The sequence below is a fragment of the Protopterus annectens genome, chromosome 1.part2 (assembly GCF_019279795.1).
Source record: "Protopterus annectens isolate FY-2018-M chromosome 1.part2, PAN1.0, whole genome shotgun sequence".
Lineage (NCBI taxonomy): Eukaryota > Metazoa > Chordata > Ceratodontiformes > Protopteridae > Protopterus > Protopterus annectens.
The window spans coordinates 609,014,924-609,037,434 of NC_056727.1; positions in this window are offsets into that span (position 1 = coordinate 609,014,924).

Genomic DNA, 22,511 nt, shown 5'->3' on the forward strand with positions numbered 1-22,511 from the left:
AATTTTAAAATATCTTAACTACACCATTTTTCTGATTACAATATTTTAGATTATCTGGTAAGACAAAACTACACATTTGATAAATCAGCATCATATACACTAAGAGAAACTTTTAAAAACTATTCATACTACTATATACATCTATTTAATATAATACATTTATATTCAAATAGCATTCAAATAAACTTGATATTAAGAACCAAGAAGAGAGAGAGAAATAAAAGACGTGAGAGAGGGAGAGAGAGTGAGAGAAAGAAAATAAATAAATAAATAAAAGGAGAGGAAGGGCATATCCAGATATTAATTTATTCAAAGTTTGTAAAATAAGTTCTAATGTTCATTTAAATCAATAGCTTTGGCTATTATGGTTCAGACATTTCATATATTAAGATGTACCTATTTTCTGTCATATAAATGCATTTAACAGCTTCCAAAAGACTTTAAATTACTTGTATCAGAGCTTTTTTCTCATACTTATTATTGCCAGTAAAATAAAATATTATATTTACAGAAATTGTCATAAATCATAGTGCATAACTATGTAAATTCTCAGAAACACTTGCATTATTGTGAAGAAAGCCATCTGTATTTTGTATATCTAAACTGCTGCTTTAAAATATGTCACATGACAACTTCTTCCAAAATAGAGTCATAAAGATATTTATGCTTGTCAATCAGATAAATCAAATGAATTATAGCAATGTATATGTTTAAAACATAAGTTTTTTACATACATTAATATGCTGCAGTCAAGTAAACTTTCAAAAAAACTTGTATAAATGTTTCACTTTCTATGCCTTCTAAAATATCACATTTGCTTACTATGAGAAACTGAATCATTTAAAATCATTATAACTTACATATTTTATAAATTATAACATAAATAAGTAAGTAATTATATAAAATAACTCGCATTTAAATGTTAAAGAGTTCATTTTCCATCGCAGAGTCGCATTTGCAGCAGTTCTACTTCCTGGTAGAGTGTTCTTCATGAATCTGCGATGTGTCAGTGTGAATTCAGGGGTCAAAGTTCAAATTGACTGCTTTCAGCTTCTCTGCATGAATTCTGAGTGTTGAAGCTTTTAAAACAACTCGAGGACACTGTTCACGAGGTAACCCACATCCCAAATTGTCTCCCTTAACATTCTGGCAGGAATTTTGTCAAAAACAAGTGACTGACATTCATTTAGCAGTATACATGAAGCTAAACATAGCAAAACCTTCGCAAAGTATTTTACAAGGTATTACAGCCTCAATGAAAGTGAAACTAAGCCCACAGTTATTAATAAGTAATAAAACTAATTATTTATGCCCCTATTCAGTTTTTATACAAATCTTATTATTTACTGTATCAGTATGATCAAAAGCATGTCAATATATTAATATGAAAGAGAATAAAGAGAGAGAACAGAGAGAAGAAAAAAGAGAGTAGAAAATAAAAAGAGAATAAAAGAAAAGATAAAAAAATGTAAAAGGAAGCTATAAAAAATATTTACAGTGGAATATTACTTGCTGTATTATATTACTAAAGATGGACATTTAACATACTATTTACTATTATTTAGTTCTAATTATTATTAATTAAAGCATGACAAATTATTTGTAAACAAGCATAAGCAGTATAATCAAGGAAGTATAATTAGCAATAGCATTTAAACACCATATATACTTTTTTTACAAGGAATAAATAAGTTATTATTCCATTTATCATATTTTCATTACACTTCTCTCCCTGCCCTCCCCCACCTCTTACCCACTGCATAATCTAAATAGAATGTCATTATTTAAAATAAAGGAAAAGAAAAAAAAAGAAAGAAAAAAAAAGAAGAAAAATGTATCAAGTTACTAACCTTAATTCTCTTTGTCAGAAAGAGAAACATATTGAATGATAGCTTGTTATTAGTTCCTCAGATATTTTGACTGATTATGAAACAAAAACATTTCTTTGTACACAGAAAATAACTTTGATTAAATCTTTTTCAGAATATTTGTGGCTTTCTGAAAATGCAGTAACTATATTTAAAAAGATTAATAATGAAGAAAAATAAAGAGAGAAAAAAAACATAGAACAAGTCATTTGTTTTTTAGTCTCTTCTTCTTCTCTGAAGTCTTCCACGAAGTTTCAGTTGCCAACCTCTTTAATGAAGGACTATCCCATTCCATTTCCTCTATTTTATCCAAAATCTTATTTTTTTTGATAAACAGCAATGCAGAGTCTAAGTCATCAAACATTTTAGGACCATCAGGAAGGAAGATTTTTAGCTTGGCAGGAAACAGAAGGTAGGTTTTAAACTGTGCTTTCTTAAGCTCTTTTATTAATGGCAGAAAAACATTTCTTTTAGATATTACCAAGGAAGAATAATCATTGTCAAAATGCATAGTTGTCTCATTAATTTTAACAGGAGCTTTAGCCCAAGCAGATTTAAGAACCATCTCTTTATCAAAAGATGATAGAAATCTAACTATAACTGATCTAGGATACTTTTTGTTAGAGTTAGTATTAGCTATAGATCTATGGGCTCTTTCGATACCAAAAGAAAATGCTTCTGGTAAGTCTAAAGATTTAGGGAGCCATGTTGTTAAAAAAGAAGTAATATTGTTACCTTCAATATTTTCTGGCAGTCCAAAAATCCTAATGTTATTGCGCCTAGATCTGTTTTCCAGGTCATCAAGCTTTGTTTGTAGATGTGTATTTTGTTTCAGCAAAAACTCAATGTTGATTTCCTCTTCTTGGATTCTATTTTCCATGTCATTTACAGTCTCTTCTATGCCTGTAATCTGGATCTTCTGTTGTTGCAAGTCTATATGTAACAAGTCTATTTGTTTTGTAGTTTCTTCTATGAAGGTATCAATTTTAGTATCCAGTTTATCCATCTTAGCAGTAAGTTGCTGGATTGTAGATATCAGAGACTGAAGTTCTTTCTTGATGCTGGTATCTTGAGAATATGTCTTACTGGAACTCATTTCAGACAGAGAAACTGACAAGAAAATTTCCAAGGTGATTTCTGACAGGAATATTATTAAAATTTTCTTTCTTTTTTAGATATACTTCAAGAAATAGATAAAACAAACATATTTAGAAAGAAAATTACTTCATAAATTAATTTTTAAAATAATTATTTCCTGACAGTGCAGTGAAATTGGTGGAGCTGAAGAGATCTGCTGCTATCCTGAGTTCATCCTTGGCCACGCCCCCTGTTTCCTGCATTTCTGTGTACTTTCTATCACAAAAACAAAAAAAAAACAAAAAAAAATCCTTGTTTTCCCGCCTCTTCTCGACTAGTTTAAACCAGTATATAGGCTTTGCTGTATTCTGGGCTGTGGTGTAGTTCCTGTGTTGTCCATTGCCTTACTTGGATAGAAGGAAGTTTCTTTGCTCACCAGTGGGAGTGGGGAGCCTTGAGCAGCCTATCTGTCCCTGAAGGAGTGACCTCAGCACAAGAGCTTGTAGTAATTGTTTGTTTTGGATCATTTCCAGCTCTTTTGAAGTTCCCTGTTTAAAATCCACTTCTGAGCATTTTTTCTGGCTATACTACTCAGAAACAGCTCCTCGTGGTCCTGCAGAATGGTCCTAGCAACAGAGAACTGAGAAAAGTGACTCCTTTCCTGATTTAAGTATTTTTTGCTAATTTTTACCTAAAATACATTCTCTTGCTTACTTTGAACAAGTTTAAACAGTTTTTTAGCTGTTTGTTGCATTATGTATTATCTGCACTTAAAGTTACATCTGGTTGAAAATTGGTCGAAAGTTTGTTTGTTTGTTTGTTAAATTTAACTGTTGAGGCTGCCCACTAAAGTGTGCTAGCCTGTGTATCTGATTTATTACTGTTTCCTGCATTTCTTTTTTTTTAAAACAAGTTTATTGTTTTTAACATACAAGAGAAATATCATAACAATTTTATACAAGTAATTAAAATAGATATGATTATAACATTCAACAAAATAACCAAAGTATTTACAAAGACATCCACTACAATCAGATCAATTAATTAAACTAAAATACCATGGTATTGAAATTAAGATTTTTTTAACAAGTTTTGTAAATTATCCCATACAATATAATAAGATGTTTTTCTAGTAGTTCTTGATTTTATTGTCATCAATTCCATATGGCACACTATAGTCATAACATTTTTAAATTCATTGAACGAAGGAGGTGTATCTGAAATCCAATTTCTGGTTATTATTTTTCTAGCCACTGCTAGAATAGACCATAACAAGGGAAGCTTAACCTTTTTAACACTTTGAGGTACAGGTGTGTTGAATAATATAAGAGATTTAGAAATAATGAAATTATCTGTAAAAAGAGCCTGCAAAAATTCATTAATTGACTTCCAATATTCTTTCAATTTTATACAGTCATAAAACATATGAGCCCAGTCAGCATTAATTTCTACATTACATCTTTTACATAGATTATCTTTATTATTTATTTTATTCATCATCAAAGGTGTATAAAAGGATCTATGCAAAAATTTCCATGTAAAAAGTCTCCAAACAATGGAAGACGTAGTTTTATAGGTTGATTCCAATATATATTGTTTATCTTGTTGATTTGGTGGGTCACCATTAATGGAAGTGAAATAATTCCAGTAGGTATCTACACTGTAAAAAGTTTCTTGTCTGATAATTTTATGTATGAATGAAAGCTTACCTTTATCAGAAACTTTATGTTGTAAATTTAATATCAAGTAATCAATCAGCGTCGGGATATATTCTTTAACTGTTATAGACATTAGATCAATTTTATCAATGAGATGTTGTCTAAAGTCTGAACTTCTAACCAGCAAGTTTCTCTTAGATCAAATTCTTGTTTTAAGAAATCTAGATTTTTAACTTTATTATCAGATAACAACTGATACCAGTACTTTAGATCATTATCTGTAGCTAAATGAGTTCCTTCAGAAGTGGATGACAAAAGCATACCTCGAGTATACATTATAGGGAATATAATAAAATTCCATTCCTTATATTTAGGATGTATGAATATAAAATTACGATAACTAATAATAATGTTTAATGGGTAACTAACTATATATTTAGGTGTAATAGGTGAAGTACAAAATTCTTTAAGTAACCATAGCATGGAGTTATTTACAATCATATTTTATGTGTTAAGGAGATTTTCATGAAGTGAATACTAATTAGCTCCCAGTAATCTTTCCATTTTGCAACATATGACTGATCTATTAACAAAGTAATAACTTTTACAATAGAAGAGCTAGTATATAAATTAAAGTCTGGAAAAGAAATACCCCCTTGAGACCAGCTATTAGTATGTTTCTTTAATGCAATCCTAGGTCTATTAGGTGCCCATAGGAAGTTTAACATTAGTGCATTTAATTTTTTGATAATTATTTTTGTAGGTGGGAGTATTATTGATTGTATTAAGTATAATATCTTGGGGAATATTATCATTTTAATAATTGTAAGTCTCTCTTCCATAGTAAAAAACATATTATTCCAGATATTGAAAAGAATTTGTATATTAAGAAGACAGGTATTATAATTATTATGTATAATAGATTTAATATCTTTAGTTAATATTATACCTAGATAAGTTATCTGACCCGAATTGGGTACATATTTAGTAAAATCACTAATAACAACATTTTTTTGTGTATATATATAGGTAGTATTTTAGTTTTTTCTTCATTGAATATTAAACCAGAAATACTTTAAAATTCATCATTTTATCAAAAAGAGACTGCATAGAAGAATTAGATCCTGCTGATGTAATTAGAACATCATCTGCAAAGAGTTGAATTTTAGATGTTGTATTTTCATCTATTTCAAATCCCTCTATGTCAGTACTGTTTCTGATCAAATTAGCCCAAGGCTCCATTATTAAAGTGAATAATAGTGGAGAGAGTGGACACCCTTGTTTTGTACCTTTAAAAATGGGTATTTTTTGTGAGACATATGTTCCTATCTTAATATAAGCCAATGCTCCTTTGTATAGATGCTCAATTAGATTTACAAATGCATCTGAGAAGTTTGTGCACTTCAGTAAGGTAAACAAGTAGTCCCAACTTACTGAATCAAATGCTGAACTTATATCAAGACTAATAAGTGTTAAATCTTTCTTTTTCCTATTTGCAAAGTCAATTAATGTTAGAGTTCTCCTTATATTATCAAAAGTATTTCTATTTACAATGAAGCCTGTCTGATCTATATCTATAATGCCAGGGATGATTGTCTTCAATCTATCAGCAAAATACTCATAAACATTTTATAATCAACATTAAGTAATGAGATGGGTCGATATGAAGTACATCTAGTTGGGTCTTTATTAGGTTTTAAAATTGGCGAAATAAATGTGTATTGCCAAGATGGGGGGGTTATTAGCTCATTTTGGGCCAAAATAAAAACCTTATGTATTAATGAGTATGTACTATTGGAAAGAATTTTATATATCTCTGGTATAATACCATCATTACCTGGTGCTTTGTTTGATTTAAGCTTGTTTATTTGTGTAACAACCTCTGTATATGAAATATTTGTATCCAATAGTTTAATCTGTTGTTTATTAAGTTTTTTATTCATGTTTGTAGTTATAAATTCCTTTATTTTATCTTTAGGTTCCATGTTAATGTTATTATGATTAATTTTGTGAAAGTGATTTCTAAATTCATCTAGTATTTCTGGTAAACTAGAAACATTCTGGTTTTTCCTTAGAGACAAAATTTCTTTGATATGATCTTGCTTATTCAACCTTTTTGTTTTATTTTTAAGTCTATGTAAGTATTTGGGGCTTATTGAGTAAGACAAAAACTTGTATTTCTCTAAAGTTATTTTAACTTTATGAGTTAAAATTTCTTTGTATTTCTCATTTAGTTTGTTTATTTCTTCAATGACTTTCTTATCCATAATATTTTGTTTATTATGATGTTTATAAGAGTCTAATTTACTTTGAATATCTAACAATTCCTTATCCCAAGATGTCCTTTTATTATTATACCATCTGATACTTTGTCCATATAGATATGATTTTAAAGCATCCCAAACATAAACAATGGAGACTTCAGGAGTATTATTTATGTCTAGAAAATGTTGTACTTCTGAAAGTATATATTCTTTATAGTCTTTTAGTTGAGTTAAGTATGCTGGTATCCTTTTGATCTGAACATTGTGTGTATTTTTTATCATAAACCCAAAAACAATTGAATTATGATCAGATATAGGACATGAAATGATTTTAGAGTTAATTCTGTTACCATCTGGTTAGAAATAAAGACTCTATCTATTTTTGAATAAGTTTTGTATCTGTTAGAAAAAAAGGTGTATGGTAATGATTTTGAGTCTATCTGATTATTAATATCATTTAAATGATAAGAATTAACAAAATCCTTTAAATGTTTTGCATTAGATGTAATTTTCCTTTTTCCTATAGTAGTAGTATCATTTTCATGTAGTATACAATTAAAGTCACCAGCTAAAATAATATATCCTATAGAGAATGATATGATCTTATCAAGATGGTATTTCACTGTATTAATACCAATTCCAGGTATCCAATATACATTGATTAATGTATAAGTCTTCCCATTAATTTGTATTGTAACCATACAAAACATTCCTTTATCATCCTGATAAGACTTAATAGTTTTAGGAATGGGCATACTTTTATTCCATAAAATAGCCACTCCTCATTTTTTCTGAGTGTGCTCTGAATTAACCAATACTGTATATTTGTTTGTGGCTAATTTATCAATGTCTTTTTTCAGGAGATGTGTTTCTTGAAGGAAGACTAAGTTGGCCTTATGTAAATTAATGTATCTTATTAGGCTTGCCCTTTTACATGGATTATTCAGTCCATTAATGTTTAAAGAAATTCCTTTTAGAGAAGTAATTTGGCATTTTTAAAACATATAAAACTTATGATCAAAATAACAATTAACAAAATAAGTAATGTTATACCTCCTCCTTTAGGTGTACCTTTAGATATAGCTGTATTTATTGAATCTCTTATGGGATTTTGTATAAGATTCAATTTTGTTTGTAGTGACAATGAGCTTACAAAATGTAATGTGGATGTCAGAACTATATACATACAACAGTGAACAAGAGAAAATAATGTAAGGATTAAACCTTGCACCCAGCCTGGAGTTAAAAACTCCAACTTAGAGTAGTACATACTACTCAAGTTAACCCCTACCCTAAGCAGCAGTACCTCAGCTGCCACCTTATCAATTTAATACTTGTTATTATTAACTTAAATTAACAACTTTCAATTAGATTATCTGGTAAGACAAAACTACACATTTGATAAATCAGCATCATATACACTAAGAGAAACTTTTAAAAACTATTCATACTACTATATACATCTATTTAATATAATACATTTATATTCAAATAGCATTCAAATAAACTTGATATTAAGAACCAAGAAGAGAGAGAGAAATAAAAGACGTGAGAGAGGGAGAGAGAGTGAGAGAAAGAAAATAAATAAATAAATAAAAGGAGAGGAAGGGCATATCCAGATATTAATTTATTCAAAGTTTGTAAAATAAGTTCTAATGTTCATTTAAATCAATAGCTTTGGCTATTATGGTTCAGACATTTCATATATTAAGATGTACCTATTTTCTGTCATATAAATGCATTTAACAGCTTCCAAAAGACTTTAAATTACTTGTATCAGAGCTTTTTCTCATACTTATTATTGCCAGTAAAATAAAATATTATATTTATAGAAATTGTCATAAATCATAGTGCATAACTATGTAAATTCTCAGAAACACTTGCATTATTGTGAAGAAAGCCATCTGTATTTTGTATATCTAAACTGCTGCTTTAAAATATGTCACATGACAACTTCTTCCAAAATAGAGTCATAAAGATATTTATGCTTGTCAATCAGATAAATCAAATGAATTATAGCAATGTATATGTTTAAAACATAAGTTTTTTACATACATTAATATGCTGCAGTCAAGTAAACTTTCAAAAACACTTGTATAAATGTTTCACTTTCTATGCCTTCTAAAATATCACATTTGCTTACTATGAGAAACTGAATCATTTAAAATCATTATAACTTACATATTTTATAAATTATAACATAAATAAGTAAGTAATTATATAAAATAACTCACATTTAAATGTTAAAGAGTTCATTTTCCATCGCAGAGTCGCATTTGCAGCAGTTCTACTTCCTGGTAGAGTGTTCTTCATGAATCTGCGATGTGTCAGTGTGAATTCAGGGGTCAAAGTTCAAATTGACTGCTTTCAGCTTCTCTGCATGAATTCTGAGTGTTGAAGCTTTTAAAACAACTCGAGGACACTGTTCACGAGGTAACCCACATCCCAAATTGTCTCCCTTAACATTCTGGCAGGAATTTTGTCAAAAACAAGTGACTGACATTCATTTAGCAGTATACATGAAGCTAAACATAGCAAAACCTTCGCAAAGTATTTTACAAGTTATTACAGCCTCAATGAAAGTGAAACTAAGCCCACAGTTATTAATAAGTAATAAAACTAATTATTTATGCCCCTATTCAGTTTTTATACAAATCTTATTATTTACTGTATCAGTATGATCAAAGCATGTCAATATATTAATATGAAAGAGAATAAAGAGAGAGAACAGAGAAAAAAGAGAGTAGAAAATAAAAAGAGAATAAAAGAAAAGATAAAAAATGTAAAAGGAAGCTATAAAAAATATTTACAGTGGAATATTACTTGCTGTATTATATTACTAAAGATGGACATGAAACATACTATTTACTATTATTTAGTTCTAATTATTATTAATTAAAGCATGACAAATTATTTGTAAACAAGCATAAGCAGTATAATCAAGGAAGTATAATTAGCAATAGCATTTAAACAACATATATACTTTTTTACAAGGAATAAATAAGTTATTATTCCATTTATCATATTTTCATTACACTTCTCTCCCTGCCCTCCCCCACCCCTTACCCACTGCATAATCTAAATAGAATGTCATTATTAAAATAAAATAAAGGAAAAGAAAAAAAAAAAAAGAAGAAAAATGTATCAAGTTACTAACCTTAATTCTCTTTGTCAGAAAGAGAAACATATTGAATGATAGCTTGTTATTAGTTCCTCAGATATTTTGACTGATTATGAAACAACAAAACATTTCTTTGTACACAGAAAATAACTTTGATTAAATCTTTTCAGAATATTTGTGGCTTTCTGAAAATGCAGTAACTATATTTAAAAGATTAATAATGAAGAAAAATAGAGAAAAAAACATAGAACAAGTCATTTGTTTTTTAGTCTCTTCTTCTTCTCTGAAGTCTTCCACGAAGTTTCAGTTGCCAACCTCTTTAATGAAGGACTAGCCCATTCCATTTCCTCTATTTTATCCAAAATCTTATTTTTTTTTGATAAACAGCAATGCAGAGTCTAAGTCATCAAACATTTTAGGACCATCAGGAAGGAAGATTTTTAGCTTGGCAGGAAACAGAAGGTAGGTTTTAAACTGTGCTTTCTTAAGCTCCCTTATTAATGGCAGAAAAACATTTCTTTTAGTTATTACCAAGGAAGAATAATCATTGTCAAAACGCATAGTTGTCTCATTAATTTTAACAGGAGCTTTAGCCCAAGCAGATTTAAGAACCATCTCTTTATCAAAAGATGATAGAAATCTAACTATAACTGATCTAGGATACTTTTGTTAGAGTTAGTATTAGCTATAGATCTATGGGCTCTTCGATACCAAAAGAAAATGCTTCTGGTAAGTTTAAAGATTTAGGGAGCCATGTTGTTAAAAAGAAGTAATATGGTTACCTTCAATATTTTCTGGCAGTCCAAAAATCCTAATGTTATTGCACCTAGATCTGTTTTCCAGGTCATCAAGCTTTGTTTGTAGATGTGTATTTTGTTTCAGCAAAAACTCAATGTTGATTTCCTCTTCTTGGATTCTATTTTCCATGTCATTTACAGTCTCTTCTATACCTGTAATCTGGATCTTCTGTTGTTGCAAGTCTATATGTAACAAGTCTATTTGTTTTGTAGTTTTTTCTATGAAGGTATCAATTTTAGTATCCAGTTTATCCATCTTAGCAGTAAGTTGCTGGATTGTAGATATCAGAGACTGAAGTTCTTTCTTGATGCTGGTATCTTGAGAATTTGTCTTACTGGAACTCATTTCAGACAGAGAAACTGACAAGAAAATTTCCAAGGTGATTTCTGACAGGAATATTATTAAAATTTTCTTTCTTTTTTAGATATACTTCAAGAAATAGATAAAACAAACATATTTAGAAAGAAAATTACTTCATAAATTAATTTTTAAAATAATTATTTCCTGTCAGTGCAGTGAAATTGGTGGAGCTGAAGAGATCTGCTGCTATCCTGAGTTCATCCTTGGCCACGCCCCCTGTTTCCTGCATTTCTGTGTACTTTCTATCACAAAAACAAAAAAACCCCAAAAAAATATCCTTGTTTTCCCGCCTCTTCTCGACTAGTTTAAACCAGTATACAGGCTTTGCTGTATTCTGGGCTGTGGTGTAGTTCCTGTGTTGTCCATTGCCTTACTTGGATAGAAGGAAGTTTCTTTGCTCACCAGTGGGAGTGGGGAGCCTTGAGCAGCCTATCTGTCCCTGAAGGAGTGACCTCAGCACAAGAGCTTGTAGTAATTGTTTGTTTTGGACCATTTCCAGCTCTTTTGAAGTTCCCTGTTTAAAATCCGCTTCTGAGCGTTTTTACTGACTATACTACTCAGAAACAGCTCCTCGTGGTCCTGCAGAGTGGTCCTAGCAACAGAGAAAGGAGAAAAGCAACTCCTTTCCTGATTTAAGTATTTTTTGCTATTTTTTTACCTAAAATACCTTCTCTTGCTTACTTTGAACAAGCTTAAACTGTTTTTTAGCTGTTTGTTGCATTATATATTATCTGCACTTAAAGTTACATCTGGTCAAAAATTGGTCGAAAGTTTGTTTGTTTGTTTGTTAAATTTAACTGTTGAGGCTGCCCACTAAAGTGTGCTAGCCTGTCTAACTGACTTATTACTGTTTCCTGCATTTCTGTGTACTTTCTATCACAAAAACAAAAAAATCCTTGTTTTCCCGCCTCTCCTCGACTAGTTTAGACCAGTATACAGGCTTTGCTGTATTCTGGGCTGTGGTGTAGTTTCAGTGTTGTCCATTGCCTTACTTGGATAGAGGGAAGTTCCGTTGCTCACCAGTGGGAGTGGGGAGCCTTGAGCAGCCTATCTGTCCCTGAAGGAGTGACCTCAGCACAAGAGCTTGTAGTAATTGGTTGTTTTAGACCATTTCCAGCTCTTTTGAAGTTCTCTGTTTAAAATCCACTTCTGAGCATTTCTTCTGGCTATACTACTCAGAAACAGCTCCTCGTGGTACTGCAGAGTGGTCCTAGCAACAGAGAACTGAGAAAAGCGACTACTTTCCTGATTTAAGTATTTTTTGCTGTTTTTTACCTAAAATACCTTGTCTTGCTTACTTTGAACAAGCTTAAACTGTCTTTTTAGCTGTTTGTTGCATTATATATTATCTGCACTTAAAGTACCATCTGGTCGAAAATTGGTCGAAAGTTTGTTTATTAAATTTAACTCTTGAGGCTGCCCACTAAAGTGTGCTAGCCTGTGTAACTGATTTATTAGTGTTTCCTGCATTTCTGCGTATTTTTTATCAAAAACCCAAAAAAATATCCTTGTTTCCACGCCTCTCCTCGACTAGTTTAGACCTGTATACAGGCTTTGCTGTATTCTGGGCTGTGGTGTAGTTCCTGTGTTGTCCATTGCCTTACTTGGACAGAAGGAAGTTTCTTTGCTCACCAGTGGGAGTGGGGAGCCTTGAGCAGCCTATCTGTCCTTGAAGGAGTGACCTCAGCACAAGAACTTGTAGTAGTTGGTTGTTTTGGACCATTTCCAGCTCTTTTGAATTCCCCTGTTTAAAATCCGCTTCTGAGCATTTTTTTCTGGCTATACTACTCAGAAACAGCTCCTCGTGGTCCTGCAGAGTGGTCCTAGCAACAAAGAACTGAGAAAAGCGACTACTTTCCTGATTTAGGTATTTTTTGCTGTTTTTTTACCTAAAATACCTTTCTCTTGCTTACTTTGAACAAGCTTAAACTGCTTTTTAGCTGTTTGTTGCATTATGTATTATCTGCACTTAAAGTTACATCTGGTCGAAAATTAGTCAAAAGTTTGTTTGTTTGTTTGTTAAATTTAACTGTTGAGGCTGCCCACTAAAGTGTGCTAGCCTGTGTATCTGATTTATTACTGTTTCCTGCATTTCTGTGTACTTTCTATCACAAAAACAAAAAAACAAAAAAAATATCCTTGTTTTCCTGCTTCTTCTCGACTAGTTTAAACCATTATACAGGCTTTGCTGTATTCTGGGCTGTGGTGTAGTTCCTGTGTTGTCCATTGCCTTACTTGGATAGAAGGAAGTTTCTTTGCTCACCAGTGGGAGTGTGGAGCCTTGAGCAGCCTATCTGTCCCTGAAGGAGTGACCTCAGCACAAGAGCTTGTAGTAATTGGTTGTTTTGGACCATTTCCAGCTCTTTTGAAGTTCTCTGTTTAAAATCCACTTCTGAGCATTTTTTCTGGCTATACTACTCAGAAACAGCTCCTCGTGGTACTGCAGATTGGTCCTAGCAACAGAGAACTGAGAAAAGCGACTACTTTCCTGATTTAAGTATTTTTTGCTGTTTTTTACCTAAAATACCTTGTCTTGCTTACTTTGAACAAGCTTAAACTGTTTTTATAGCTGTTTGTTGCATTATATATTATCTGCACTTAAAGTTACATCTGGTCGAAAATTGGTCGAAAGTTTGTTTGTTTGTTAAATTTAACTGTTGAGGCTGCCCACTAAAGTGTGCTAGCCTGTGTAACTGATTTATTACTGTTTCCTGCATTTCTGTGTACTTTCTATCACAAAAACAAAAAAAAAAAAAAATATCCTTGTTTTCCCACCTCTCCTCGACTAGTTTAGACCAGTATACAGGCTTTGCTGTATTCTGGGCTGTGGTGTAGTTCCTGTGTTGTCCATTGCCTTACTTGGACAGAAGGAAGTTTCTTTGCTCACAAGTGGGAGTGGGGGGCCTTGAGCAGCCTATCTGTCCTTGAAGGAGTGACCTCAGCACAAGAGCTTGCAGTAGTTGGTTGTTTTGGACCATTTCCAGCTCTTTTGAAGTTCCCTGTTTAAAATACGCTTCTGAGCATTTTTTTCTGGCTATACTACTCAGAAACAGCTCCTCGTGGTCCTGCAGAGTGGTCATAGCAACAGAGAACTGAGAAAAGCAACTACTTTCCTGATTTAAGTATTTTTTGCTGTCTTTAACCTAAAATGCCTTCTCTTGCTTACTTTGAACAAGCTTAAACTGTTTTTTAGCTGTTTGTTGCATTATGTATTATCTGCACTTAAAGTTACATCTGGTCGAAAATTGGTCGAAAGTTTGTTTGTTTGTTTGTTAAATTTAACTGTTGAGGCTGCCCACTAAAGTGTGCTAGCCTTTGTATCTGATTTATTACTGTTTCCTGCATTTCTGTGTAGTGTGTACTTTCTATCACAAAAACAAAAAAACAAAAAAAATATCCTTGTTTTCCCGCCTCTCCTCGACTAGTTTAGACCAGTATACAGGCTTTGCTGTATTCTGGGCTGTGGTGTAGTTCCAGTGTTTTCCATTGCCTTACTTGGATAGAGGGAAGTTCCTTTGCTCACCAGTGGGAGTGGGGAGCCTTGAGCAGCCTATCTGTCCCTGAAGGAGTGACCTCAGCACAAGAGCTTGTAGTAATTGGTTGTTTTGGACCATTTCTAGCTCTTTTGAAGTTCTCTGTTTAAAATCCACTTCTGAGCGTTTCTTCTGGCTATACTACTCAGAAACAGCTCCTCGTGGTACTGCAGAGTGGTCCTAGCAACAGAGAACTGAGAAAAGCGACTACTTTCCTTATTTAAGTATTTTTTGCTATTTTTTACCTAAAATACCTTGTCTTGCTTACTTTGAACAAGCTTAAACTGTTTTTTTTAGCTGTTTGTTGCATTATATATTATCTGCACTTAAAGTTACATCTGCTCGAAAATTGGTCGAAAGTTTGTTTATTAAATTTAACTCTTGAGGCTGCCCACTTAAGTGTGCTAGCCTGTGTAACTGATTTATTAGTGTTCCCTGCATTTCTGCATACTTTCTATCACAAAAACAAAAAAAAATATCCTTGTTTTCCCACCTCTCCTCGACTAGTTTAGACCAGTATACAGGCTTTGCTGTATTCTGGGCTGTGGTGTAGTTCCTGTGTTGTCCATTGCCTTACTTGGACAGAAGGAAGTTTCTTTGCTCACCAGTGGGAGTGGGGAGCCTTGAGCAGCCTATCTGTCCCTGAAGGAGTGACCTCAGCACAAGAGCTTGTAGTAATTGGTTGTTTTGGACCATTTCCAGCTCTTTTGAAGTTCCCTGTTTAAAATCCGCTTCTGAGCATTTTTTCTGGCTATACTACTCAGAAACAGCTCCTCGTGGTCCTGCAGAGTGGTCCTAGCAACAGAGAACTGAGAAAAGCGACTACTTTCCTGATTTAAGTATTTTTTGCTGTTTTTTACCTAAAATACCTTCTCTTGCTTACTTTGAACAAGCTTAAACTGTTTTTTTAGCTGTTTGTTGCATTATATATTATCTGCACTTAAAGTTACATCTGGTCGAAAATTGGTCGAAAGTTTGTTTGTTTGTTTGTTAAATTTAACTGTTGAGGCTGCCCACTAAAGTGTGCTAGCCTGTGTAACTGATTTATTACTGTTTCCTGCATTTCTGTGTACTTTCTATCACAAAAACAAAAAAAAAAATATCCTTGTTTTCCCACCTCTCCTCGACTAGTTTAGACCAGTATACAGGCTTTGCTGTATTCTGGGCTGTGGTGTAGTTCCTGTGTTGTCCATTGCCTTACTTGGATAGAAGGAAGTTTCTTTGCTCACCAGTGGGAGTGGGGAGCCTTGAGCAGCCTATCTGTCCCTGAAGGAGTGACCTCAGCACAAGAGCTTGTAGTAATTGGTTGTTTTGGACCATTTCCAGCTCTTTTGAAGTTCCCTGTTTAAAATCCACTTCTGAGCATTTTTTCTGGCTATACTACTCAGAAACAGCTCCTCGTGGTCCTGCAGAGTGGTCCTAGCAACAGAGAACTGAGAAAAGTGACTACTTTCCTGATTTAAGTATTTTTGCTGTTTTTTACCTAAAATACCTTCTCTTGCTTACTTTGAACAAGCTTAAACTGTTTTTTTAGCTGTTTGTTGCATTATGTATTATCTGCACTTAAAGTTACATCTGGTCGAAAGTTTGTTTGTTTGTTAAATTTAACTGTTGAGGCTGCCCACTAAAGTGTGCTAGCCTGTGTAACTGATTTATTACTGTTTCCTGCATTTCTGTGTACTTTCTATCACAAAAACAAAAAAAAAAATATCCTTGTTTTCCCGCCTCTCCTCGACTAGTTTAAACCAGTATACAGGCTTTGCTGTATTCTGGGCTGTGGTGTAGTTCCTGTGTTGTCCATTGCCTTACTTGGATAGAAGGAAGTTTCTTTGCTCACCAGTGGGAGTGGGGAGCCTTGAGCAGCCTATCTGTCCCTGAAGGAGTGACCTCAGCACAAGAGCTTGTAGTAATTGGTTGTTTTGGACCATATCAAGCTCTTTTGTAGTTCTCTGTTTAAAATCTGCTTCTGAGCATTTTTTCTGGCAATACTACTCAGAAACAGCTCCTTGTGGTACTGCAGATTGGTCCTAGCAACAGAGAACTGAGAAAAGCAACTACTTTCCTGATTTAAGTATTTTTTGCTGTTTTTTACCAAAAATACCTTGTCTTGCTTACTTTGAACACGCTTAAACTGTTTTTTTTAGCTGTTTGTTGCATTATATGTTATCTGCACTTAAAGTTACATCTGGTCGGAAAATGGTTGAAAGTTTGTTTGTTAAATTTAACTGTTGAGGCTGCCCACTAAAGTGTGCTAGCCTGTGTAACTGATTTTTTACTGTTTCCTGCATTTTTGTGTACTTTCTATCACAAAAACAAAAAAAACCAAAAAGAATATCCTTGTTTTCCCACCTCTCCTCGACTAGTTTAGACCAGTATACAGGCTTTGCTGTATTCTGGGCTGTGGTGTAGTTCCTGTGTTGTCCATTGCCTTACTTGGACAGAAGGAAGTTTCTTTGCTCACCAGTGGGAGTGGGGAGCCTTGAGCAGCCTATCTGTCCCTGAAGGAGTGACCTCAGCACAAGAGCTTGCAGTAGTTGGTTGTTTTGGACCATTTCCAGCTCTTTTGAAGTTCCCTGTTTAAAATCCGCTTCTGAGCATTTTTTTCTGGCTATACTACTCAGAAACAGCTCCTCGTGGTCCTGCAGAGTGGTCCTAGCAACAGAGAACTGAGAAAAGCAACTACTTTCCTGATTTAAGTACTTTTTGCTGTTTTTTTTACCTAAAATACCTTCTCTTGCTTACTTTGAACAAGCTTAAACTGTTTTTTAGCTGTTTTTTGCATTATATATTATCTGCACTTAAAGTTACATCTGGTCGAAAATTGGTCGAAAGTTTGTTTGTTTGTTTGTTAAATTTAACTGTTGAGGCTGCCCACTAAAGTGTGCTAGCCTTTGTAACTGATTTATTACTGTTTCCTGCATTTCTGTGTACTTTCTATCACAAAAAAAAAAAAAAAAAAATCCTTGTTTTCCCGCCTCTCCTCGACTAGTTTAGACCAGTATACAGGCTTTGCTGTATTCTGGGCTGTGGTGTAGTTCCTGTGTTGTCCATTGCCTTACTTGGATAGAAGGAAGTTTCTTTGCTCACCAGTGGGAGTGGGGAGCCTTGAGCAGCCTATCTGTCCCTGAAGGAGTGACCTCAGCACAAGAGCTTGTAGTAATTGGTTGTTTTGGACCATTTCCAGCTCTTTTGAAGTTCTCTGTTTAAAATCCACTTCTGAGCGTTTCTTCTGGCTATACTACTCAGAAACAGCTCCTCGTGGTACTGCAGAGTGGTCCTAGCAACAGAGAACTGAGAAAAGCGACTACTTTCCTGATTTAAGTATTTTTGCTGTTTTTTACCTAAAATACCTTCTCTTGCTTACTTTGAACAAGCTTAAACTGTTTTTTTAGCTGTTTGTTGCATTATATATTATCTGCACTTAAAGTTACATCTGCTCGAAAATTGGTCGAAAGTTTGTTTGTTTGTTTGTTAAATTTAACTGTTGAGGCTGCCCACTAAAGTGTGCTAGCCTGTGTAACTGATTTATTACTGTTTCCTGCATTTCTGTGTACTTTCTATCACAAAAACAAAAAAAAAAAAAAATATCCTTGTTTTCCCGCCTCTCCTCGACTAGTTTAGACCAGTATACAGGCTTTGCTGTATTCTGGGCTGTGGTGTAGTTCCTGTGTTGTCCATTGCCTTACTTGGATAGAAGGAAGTTTCTTTGCTCACCAGTGGGAGTGGGGAGCCTTGAGCAGCCTATCTGTCCCTGAAGGAGTGACCTCAGCACAAGAGCTTGTAGTAATTGGTTGTTTTGGACCATTTCCAGCTCTTTTGAAGTTCCCTGTTTAAAATCCACTTCTGAGCATTTTTTCTGGCTATACTACTCAGAAACAGCTCCTCGTGGTCCTGCAGAGTGGTCCTAGCAACAGAGAACTGAGAAAAGCAACTACTTTCCTGATTTAAGTATTTTTTGCTGTTTTTTACCTAAAATACCTTCTCTTGCTTACTTTGAACAAGCTTAAACTGTTTTTTTAGCTGTTTGTTGCATTATATATTATCTGCACTTAAAGTTACATCTGGTCGAAAATTGGTCGAAAGTTTGTTTGTTTGTTAAATTTAACTGTTGAGGCTGCCCACTAAAGTGTGCTAGCCTGTGTAACTGATTTATTACTGTTTCCTGCATTTCTGTGTACTTTCTATCACAAAACAAAAAAAAAAAATATCCTTGTTTTCCCGCCTCTCCTCGACTAGTTTAGACCAGTATACAGGCTTTGCTGTATTCTGGGCTGTGGTGTAGTTCCTGTGTTGTCCATTGCCTTACTTGGATAGAAGGAAGTTTCTTTGCTCACCAGTGGGAGTGGGGAGCCTTGAGCAGCCTATCTGTCCCTGAAGGAGTGACCTCAGCACAAGAGCTTGTAGTAATTGGTTGTTTTGGACCATTTCCAGCTCTTTTGAAGTTCCCTGTTTAAAATCCACTTCTGAGCATTTTTTTCTGGCTATACTACTCAGAAACAGCTCCTCGTGGTCCTGCAGAGTGGTCCTAGCAACAGAGAACTGAGAAAAGCGACTACTTTCCTGATTTAAGTGTTTTTGGTGTTTTTACCTAAAATACCTTCTCTTGCTTACTTTGAACAAGCTTAAACTGTTTTTTAGCTGTTTTTTGCATTATATATTATCTGCACTTAAAGTTACATCTGGTCGAAAATTGGTCGAAAGTTTGTTTGTTTGTTTGTTAAATTTAACTGTTGAGGCTGCCCACTAAAGTGTGCTAGCCTGTGTAACTGATTTATTACTGTTTCCTGCATTTCTGTGTACTTTCTATCACAAAAACAAAAAAACAAAAAAAATCCTTGTTTTCCCGCCTCTCCTCGACTAGTTTAGACCAGTATACAGGCTTTGCTGTATTCTGGGCTGTGGTGTAGTTCCTGTGTTGTCCATTGCCTTACTTGGATAGAAGGAAGTTTCTTTGCTCACCAGTGGGAGGGGTGCCTTGAGCAGCCTATCTGTCCCTGAAGGAGTGACTCAGCACAAGAGCTTGTAGTAATTGGTTGTTTTGGACCATTTCCAGCTCTTTTGAAGTTCCCTGTTTAAAATCCACTTCTGAGCATTTTTTTCTGGCTATACTACTCAGAAACAGCTCCTCGTGGTCCTGCAGCATGGTCCTAGCAACAGAGAACTGAGAAAAGTGACTGCTTTCCTGATTTAAGTATTTTTTGCTGTTTTTTTACCTAAAATACCTTCTCTTGCTTACTTTGAACAAGCTTAAACTGTTTTTTTAGCTGTTTGTTGCATTATATATTATCTGCACTTAAAGTTACATCTGGTCGAAAAATGGTCGAAAGTTTGTTTGTTAAATTTAACTGTTGAGGCTGCCCACTAAAGTGTGCTAGCCTGTGTAACTGATTTATTACTGTTTCCTGCATTTCTGTGTACTTTCTATCACAAAAACAAAAAAAAAAAAAAAAAAATCCTTGTTTTCCCACCTCTCCTCGACTAGTTTAGACCAGTATACAGGCTTTGCTGTATTCTGGGCTGTGGTGTAGTTCCTGTGTTGTCCATTGCCTTGGGAGAAGGAAGTTTCTTTGCTCACCAGTGGGAGTGGGGAGCCTTGAGCAGCCTATCTGTCCCTGAAGGAGTGACCTCAGCACAAGAGCTTGTAGTAATTGGTTGTTTTGGACCATTTCCAGCTCTTTTGATGTTCCCTGTTTAAAATCCGCTTCTGAGCGTTTTTACTGGGTATACTACTCAGAAACAGCTCCTCGTGGTCCTGCAGAGTGGTCCTAGCAACAGAGAACTGAGAAAAGCAACTACTTTCCTGATTTAAGTATTTTTTGCTGTTTTTTACCTAAAATACCTTCTCTTGCTTACTTTTAACAAGCTTAAACTGTTTTTTTAGTTGTTTGTTGCATTATATATTATCTGCACTTAAAGTTACATCTGTTCAAAAATTGGTCGAAAGTTTGTTTGTTTGTTTGTTTGTTAAATTTAACTGTTGAGGCTGCCCACTAAAGTGTGCTAGCCTTTGTAACTGATTCATTACTGTTTCCTGCATTTCTGTGTACTTTCTATCACAAAAAAAAAAAAAAAAAATCCTTGTTTTCCCGCCTCTCCTTGACTAGTTTAGACCAGTATACAGGCTTTGCTGTATTCTGGGCTGTGGTGTAGTTCCTGTGTTGTCCATTGCCTTACTTGGATAGAAGGAAGTTTCTTTGCTCACCAGTGGGAGTGGGGAGCCTTGAGCAGCCTATCTGTCCCTGAAGGAGTGACCTCAGCACAAGAGCTTGTAGTAATTGGTTGTTTTGGACCATTTCCAGCTCTTTTGAAGTTCTCTGTTTAAAATCCACTTCTGAGCATTTCTTCTGGCTATACTACTTAGAAACAGCTCCTCGTGGTACTGCAGAATGGTCCTAGCAACAGAGAACTGAGAAAAGTGACTACTTTCCTGATTTAAGTATTTTTTGCTGTTTTTTTACCTAAAATACATTCTCTTGCTTACTTTGAACAAGCTTAAACTGTTTTTTAGCTGTTTGTTGCATTATGTATTATCTGCACTTAAAGTTACATCTGGTTGAAAATTGGTCGAAAGTTTGTTTGTTTGTTTGTTAAATTTAACTGTTGAGGCTGCCCACTAAAGTGTGCTAGCCTGTGTATCTGATTTATTACTGTTTCCTGCATTTCTTTTTTTTTAAAACAAGTTTATTGTTTTTAACATACAAGAGAAATATCATAACAATTTTATACAAGTAATTAAAATAGATATGATTATAATATTCAACAAAATAACCAAAGTATTTACAAAGACATCCACTACAATCAGATCAATTAATTAAACTAAAATACCATGGTATTGAAATTAAGATTTTTTAACAAGTTTTTTAAATTATCCCATACAATATAATAAGATGTTTTTCTAGTAGTTCTTGATTTTATTGTCATCAATTCCATATGGCACACTATAGTCATAACATTTTTAAATTCATTGAACGAAGGAGGTGTATCTGAAATCCAATTTCTGGTTATTATTTTTCTAGCCACTGCTGGAATAGACCATAACAAGGGAAGCTTAACCTTTTTAACACTTTGAAGTACAGGTGTGTTGAATAATATAAGAGATTTAGAAATAATGAAATTATCTGTAAAAAGAGCCTGCAAAAATTCATTAATTAACTTCCAATATTCTTTCAATTTTATACAGTCATAAAACATATGAGCCCAGTCAGCATTAATTTCTACATTACATCTTTTACATAGATTATCTTTATTATTTATTTTATTCATCATCAAAGGTGTATAAAAGGATCTATGCAAAAATTTCCATGTAAAAAGTCTCCAAACAATGGAAGACGTAGTTTTATAGGTTGATTCCAATATATATTGTTTATCTTGTTGATTTGGTGGGTCACCATTAATGGAAGTGAAATAATTCCAGTAGGTATCTACACTGTAAAAAGTTTCTTGTCTGATAATTTTATGTATGAATGAAAGCTTACCTTTATCAGAAACTTTATGTTGTAAATTTAATATCAAGTAATCAATCAGCGTTGGGATAGATTCTTTAACTGTTATAGACATTAGATCAATTTTATCAATGAGATGTTGTCTAAAGGTCTGAACTTCTAACCAGCAAGTTTCTCTTAGATCAAATTCTTGTTTTAAGAAATCTAGATTTTTAACTTTATTATCAGATAACAACTGATACCAGTACTTTAGATCATTATCTGTAGCTAAATGAGTTCCTTCAGAAGTGGATGACAAAAGCATACCTCGAGTATACATTATAGGGAATATAATAAAATTCCATTCCTTATATTTAGGATGTATGAATATAAAATTTAAAAAAAAGAATT